We start from the raw sequence: 7,150 nt of genomic DNA, 5'->3' as shown, positions 1-7,150 counted from the left end.
AAGACTAAAACCACCATTTTACTTTTATTGTCATTTTACAAGTATTTTACAAAGAGATTTACATTGAGTAATAAATTGAATCAATCTCCATAAGTTTGATCTCTTTACTACTATACATTATTTTAGTATATAAGCTTTAGGGTTATTTATTTTGTTGGCGTTGACTACCACCTTGAAGCCAAATTTATCATGTTTAAATTTGTTTCATATTCTAATTCTTTTATATTTCAATTCTCTTAAATGATTTTAGTTCATTCTATAAGATTTCGTGAGCTAAATAGTCCTCTGCACTCATGACAAAACAAAGAACCTTAATACCTGAAAAAGAAAAAATATGGCCTTAATCTAAAGAAAAAAAGGAAAATTTCTCGTAAAATATCAAAATTTTGGCCAAATTTACGTTTTATTCTTAAATTAATTTTTTTTATATAAAAAAAATCCTAAAAATCAGCAAAAAGTTGCATTATGAATATTTTATACCGGTTATAACCGGTAACAAATTAATTTATGATTCTTTTATAAACTTATCCAAAATATTTTGATTTTTCTGAAAAAAAAAAAAAAAAAAAAAAAAAAAAAAAAAAAAAAAACTTGTTATTTTTATTACTATTATTATTATTTTTATTATTTTATTAAAAATGACAATAAATATATTACTTTTTTAAATTCGTTACTAATAATATTATTAAAGAAATACGTTTTAAACATATTTATACGTATACTTAAATACATTTTTATATGTATTTATATATTTTCATACCTTAAAAAATGTCTTAAAGCTCTTTTTTCATTTAAACACATTATTAAATACATACATAGAAACATTTAGTTCAAAAGGAATTTATAAACATTTATATATATATATATATATATATATATATATATATATATATATATATATATATATATATATATATATATATATATATATATATATATATATAACAGATTTATGCTTTGGTCCACGTCGATGAGTTGTTTCTGTCCTTGCTTATCTCCCGAATAGAATAGAAAGACGAAGTCGGCTATTTTTAACGTATACGACAATGAGCAGCTTGGGTGCCTCCTTGTGCCACCAATGTGCCTGCTTGCTTACCATCATCTTCCAATTAGAGGGTTGCTGCCGCCCATAGCTTCCATCATAAACTTCTGATCATTAACAAAAGACTTCACGGTGGTTTTCCTCTAGATTTGCCACCTCCTGGTTTATAGCCTTGCCAGATGCCACTAGACATGTTTTTCCACTGATATACTATACCACCGCCTCTCTTGTTTGTTTTACTTTATATTTCAAAAACGCTTTTTCTACTTCACACAACCACTATCCATGGCTCCAACTTCTGAAATTTTGAGAAAACTCTTCTCAATATCGTATGTACAATAAACTACACCCCCAACACTGCGACAGCTGACAACCGGCATATCCTTCTTCCGTTGTTTCTTGATACAAACCACAACCTTCTGTTCTTGATAATTTGCAACACAAGCATTATGTATTCCAATGTAAGTACACTTAGGGAAAAGAGATGTGACTACTTTGGAGGCTTAAATGTATATTTGATTATTGTAAAAATTTGAAAAAGGGTTTTTCATAATCTTTGTTATTTGAAGCAAACAGGGTTGTTGAATGAGTAATTTATTAGGTTTGGTATGAATAAATATGGATAACATTCTTTGAACGTATCTCAAATCAGATGAAGAGAAACAGAGGTATGTGTTAATTATTGTCTGTTGAGTGGAATTTGATACACGTCGATTAGGTGCTTAAAATCCTCCAATAAGAACCGTGGGCGGACATTTTTAACCTTTCTTACATAAGAGCCTTCAAAGATGGGTTTGCTTCAACTGCCTATTCTTTGTAACTTATACTGCATCAGCTGTTTGCCTCCTTCACACCACCACCTCAATTACATGCCTAAAGGTGAGTCACTTTCTCTCTTTTCTAACATCATTTCCTCTTCCACCACCTCCTTCTTTGTTTTGTGGCCTCATATCACTACATCAGCTGAAGTCGTCGCAATTTGGGCCAACTGGGTCGCCGGAGTCCAGGTAGCTAATAATGCTTGTTACCGCCTTATCAGGAAAGTAGAACTTTGTGTTTCTAATTAATTGAAGAACCAAAGCTTGAACTATAGCTTAAGGTTAATTGATTTGAAGTTATGCCACTGATCCTTCTCTCACATCCGCAAGGCAAACCTTAAACATATCAATATATACAACCATCTCTCGGTAAGTTCTATCTAAAGGTTTTTAGATCATCCACTTATATACTTTTTCTTTGATTAATTTTCTTGGATTATTTATTTGAAAAAAAAATAGAATTGTTGCAACTTGTTAGAATTTTAAATGATAATCAAAGTTTATTTGATGGTCATAGATCAGTTGTTCGATGAAAAGGATAAACCAACTCTTATGGTCAATAAATTGGTTCACTATTGAAATGGACCCACCTTGGAATCCATATGATTTGGAAACAATCTTGCTATTTGTCTTTCTTGTTGCTTTATGTACAATTTTTTCTATGTTTGTGTTGGTGTTTGGTTGACGCATCATTAAGATGAACTTTATCTTCCCTTTTATAGTGAAGAAAATTAGTTAAAAGCAAGAAGGGGAGAGTTACAACTATTATAGTTTGGGGGATAGAACTGTATTTATGTCACTGAGTATGTTTCAGATTATGATACCCATTCTTTTGTACATATACGTGGAGATTGTGTATGTTAGTGAACCTTACTTTCTGATCGGAGTGCCAACTGAAAGATGAAGTTTCAATGTGCAAGCAGTGAGGGTGTAGATTATACTGGTAGAAAACATAGAAGAAGAGGGATGCAACATTCAAGGTATTAAAAGTTCCTTTTTTTCATTGGGTTACACATAAAATAGCAATGTGTTTATAACAGTTCCTTTTTTCTATTACATTGAATTTCCACCGGTTTGAATGCTTTAATCGTTCATAGTTTCTAGATTCGTACTCATATGAACATGTAATTTAGTAAATTAAGGTACATAATTGTAAGATGACATTTCAATTTGATGTCATTTGTTAGAAGGTTTGACTTATCATGTTTTTGTTGCAATTATTTATTACTACTATGTTTCATTGCTTTCAAGGAAATAGTGGAAATCTTCAATTTAGTAGCGTCTACCCAAGAAAATCAAATTTATTGCATTTTGGTGTTAATCTAATATGATATTAATCCCATGTGATTAGTTATATTGTGTATTTTAGGCACCATAAGTCGAGAACCTAAGAACCTACAACTTGAGCAATAACTTGGATCTGGCATAATTAATTCTTACTAAGAATTTATGATGGTATGTCATGCTTTTTTAAGTATGTTTATTTTATAATTCCCTAGATTCCTAAAAAAAGAATTGCACTTTATTAAGAGAATAAAGTTTGATTGTTTGTTCCCCTCTCTCCATAAAGGTGTTGAAATCCCCAAGTTTGAGACCATTCCATCAAAATTGTCTGTGAGTTTCTTGAATTCTCATTTGGTAGTAATTGTATATCTATAATTTTGAGTCATTGCAGCTTACAAGTCCAGTATCCATTAAAGTTGGTATATTGGAGCTATTGGGTATTACGTAGTGCTTATTTTTTTTAATCATTAAATTAATAAAATAACTTATTTTTATCATTGGGTTATAATTTTGAAATAAATTGAACTTCAATTTTTTAAATATGATAAGATATATAAACAATCATTTTAGACTTTTGGATGTTTTGAGTTACTTTCATGTATAGTATGTATAGTACTAAATTTGAACCTCAATCATGAGTCTTTCACATCATGCATGTATGATCGTGATGAGGAAACATCAATTGGTGCTTCTGATGACTTAAAGATTAGTTGCTAATTGCTCAAAGATCTGGATTTTGAGGGATCTATTTCCTACTTCCAGTTGAATGAGGACCAGAAAGTCGTGCAAGGGTGGTAAGGATTCTAGGCATCTTCTTTAATTGAAGAATTAATAATGTCCAAATTAGTCTTCATCTCATCTGAGGTTGGATGAACCTATATAATATATTCCATGCGTAAGAGATAAATGAAGAAAGCAACAGGCGACATACTTGATAAAGGAGAATGCACTGCCCGGATGATTACCGCTCTTATTAGAAAATGGAGTTATAATGGTGCATTATTGTCATTAGCTTTTATTTCAGTTAATATAATCCAAATTTGGCCTTCGCTTTTTGAAATATAAGGTTATGCTTTGTGGAAATTGTATAACTAAGTTATGTAATTTGTGTTTGAAGTTTCACATGTGGAACCAGTTATTGGGATAACATCATGCAAACTAATTAACTGTTTGATGGAATTCTTGGATGGAATGATCCATTTTGTCACTTTATTTTCTACAATACATTTTGAACCTTTCTTGGTTGCTTGTCCTGAACAGTTATGTGAACCAAACTCAAATGGGTTTTTAAATGTAAATGATGTTTGTAAAAGTAAATTACATAATCTGCCCTTTTAACGTTCAGTTTTCTTATATTGGTGATAAAGTTTTGATTAATTTTTATAGGTCGTGATGATGAGTTTGCATCTTTCTGGTTGGATTCAAGTAAAGTTTAGATTATCCACATCTTGTCGAGGCAAATTAGATGGTTATATTATCAAAAGAAATTTTTAATTTCTCTTTTTACAATGCAACCGGTATGTTTGTAATTATGGAAGATGTATCCTCTTTGTTTGATCATTTACAGATCTTAGCCACATATGAATCTGTCATATGATTTGTCTAAACACGTTTTACTTAGATTTCATAGAAAATGGTCATTTAGTCTTTGGAAAATCCATTTGTTGTCGACATTGTTATTTATGAGACATTCCATTAATGTGAAACAAACGACTGAATTGAGTTTCTTTAGGTTATATCTTTTAATTTCAGTTGCATCTTAAGCCTTTGAAAAGTTGAAATGACATCTTTGAAGACATAATTGATTTTTAGGCAACTGAAACAACTATCCAACCATTTGAAATCAAGACATTTAGTTAGTATTTTTTTTGTTCGCATGAAATGGAATGGATCATAACTCCATTTCTTTACTACATTCCTGCTCTTTTTTTTTCTTAATCCAAAGGATTTGTGGTGTCTTGGTTTCAACTTGCCGTTTCTCTTCATCAACTTGGCTCAGAAACAGGTTTTCCTTGGAATTACTTAGTTTACTAGTCAGTTTTTTAGGGCCGTGAATGAGTTTCCTAGTATATATATATATATATATATATATATATATATATATATATATATATATATATATATATATATATATATATATATATATATATATATATATATATATATACACTATAATAAATGAAGGTTTTTTTGCCACATGTCCTCTTCTCCTTCATTTGGACACATGACATTTTCTAGAATTTTTAATTTTTCTATTTTCCACTTGTAATTTTATTGTATTTTTCATTTTATTAAATTAATATTCCACATTTAATGTGTAAGGTAATATATATGTAAAGTATTTATTAGAAAAAGATTATATATGTAATGTATTCAATACATTAAAGTTTCATTAATTTTAATAATTCAAATTTTTCTTATTTTTCTTATAAATTCAAACTTTTCAAATTGTTAAAATTTTATATTTATTTTTTTAATTAAACCCATGAATTACATGGGTCTCACACCTAGTATGTATATATATATATATATATATATATATATATATATATATATATATATATATACACTTAGATTACTATGTTTTTGAGTCTGTGCAAGTAAAGTTGAATGAGAATCAATCATTTTAGTTATTTTAAGTAAGTAATTAATAAATATTATTAAATTATAGATAATACAAAAACATTATCTAAATTCATTGTAAGGCTACTTTAGTCAATTAAGATAAATTTAAAAAAGGAATTTTAAAATTTTAGGGGACAATTAATTCTCTTGATTTAAAAAATCTTATTTTTCTATAAATTAATTTAATTTGAAACGTAATTTGGAATCATAACTAATTTTATTCTGTCAGAATGCTATTTTGTTAGCATGATATTCTTTTACAATATTATTAAAGAATAAAAAAATGAACCCCAGTTGAATAATAACAACATTCTTATAAATATTTATAGACATTTGAACTTAAAGACAAATGCATATCTATTCTTACAAAATAATAGTCTTATACATTTTAATATAATTATACATAGTCTAAGAGAATATCATCAAAAATAAATAAAATTAGTAGAAAATAGCATTCTTAAATATATAATTATTAAACAAATACATTTAATCTTCTTCAATGGTCCAAAGAATTGACTTGATTCTGATCTTTGATTTCTTCTTCAAGCCATTCTAAAAGAGTAACAAATACATTACTCACTAGTATTACCGGTTACCCAATAAAATACAAATTATTAATTCATTTTGTTAAATAGAAGTTCATGATATTATATTCTATCAGAATAAATGGCATTTTGATATATATATATATATATATATATATATATATATATATATATATATATATATATATATATATATATATATATATATATATATTACAAAAAAAGCAAACAAAGATTCTAGAAGAATCCTTAAATCCAAAGTGTAATTACCATTTATTCTGAGAGAGTATATATCACATTTTAATTTTTGGCAAAATGCAAACAACATTCTAAATTAGCAATATAAGTTGCAATTCTAATAGAATAATCAGGACAATAAAGGAGAAAACAAGTTACATGGAATCCTTGTTATGCTTCAAATATATTGGATTCTCTGCTAAATTTGGAGCATATACCACAAGACTCGATCGAGTTGGGACTAGATATTATTCAAGATCAAGATCCAAACTTAATGACATTCCATTCTGACTAGTATTAGATAATATAAGGGTATATAAGTAATTTTACTCTAACTAGGTTACACTATGAAGTAAGATAAGAAACTTGTAAACATTCATACCTCACTTTGAAGAAAGAAAAGAAAGCTGTAACAATAAGTATCAGTTATTTGTGATTCCATCAATCGATCAATAGTTAAGGTCAGTTTGTTATATATATATATATATATATATATATATATATATATATATATATATATATATAACATCACAAAATTCAAGCCCAAAAATTTCATTTTTGGATTAATAATTTTAAAAACATTTTACCATAACATTGTC

General features: G+C 27.7%; 1 long non-coding RNA gene across 1 annotated transcript; it reads left to right on the top strand.

Annotated features, from left to right (window-relative positions):
- Positions 1–982: 982 nt before the first annotated feature.
- Positions 983–4,479, top strand: LOC145052400 (uncharacterized). Its single transcript, XR_013684057.1, has 3 exons — positions 983–2,840; positions 3,230–3,315; positions 3,431–4,479. It is a non-coding gene; the product is annotated as an uncharacterized LOC145052400 (long non-coding RNA).
- The last annotated feature ends 2,671 nt before the right edge of the window (positions 4,480–7,150 follow it).

This window comes from Lactuca serriola, chromosome 5, assembly GCF_051521515.1.
Source record: "Lactuca serriola cultivar US96UC23 chromosome 5, Lser_US96UC23_V15, whole genome shotgun sequence".
Classification (NCBI taxonomy): domain Eukaryota; kingdom Viridiplantae; phylum Streptophyta; class Magnoliopsida; order Asterales; family Asteraceae; genus Lactuca; species Lactuca serriola.
This window is presented reverse-complemented; position numbering and strand designations above follow the sequence as displayed.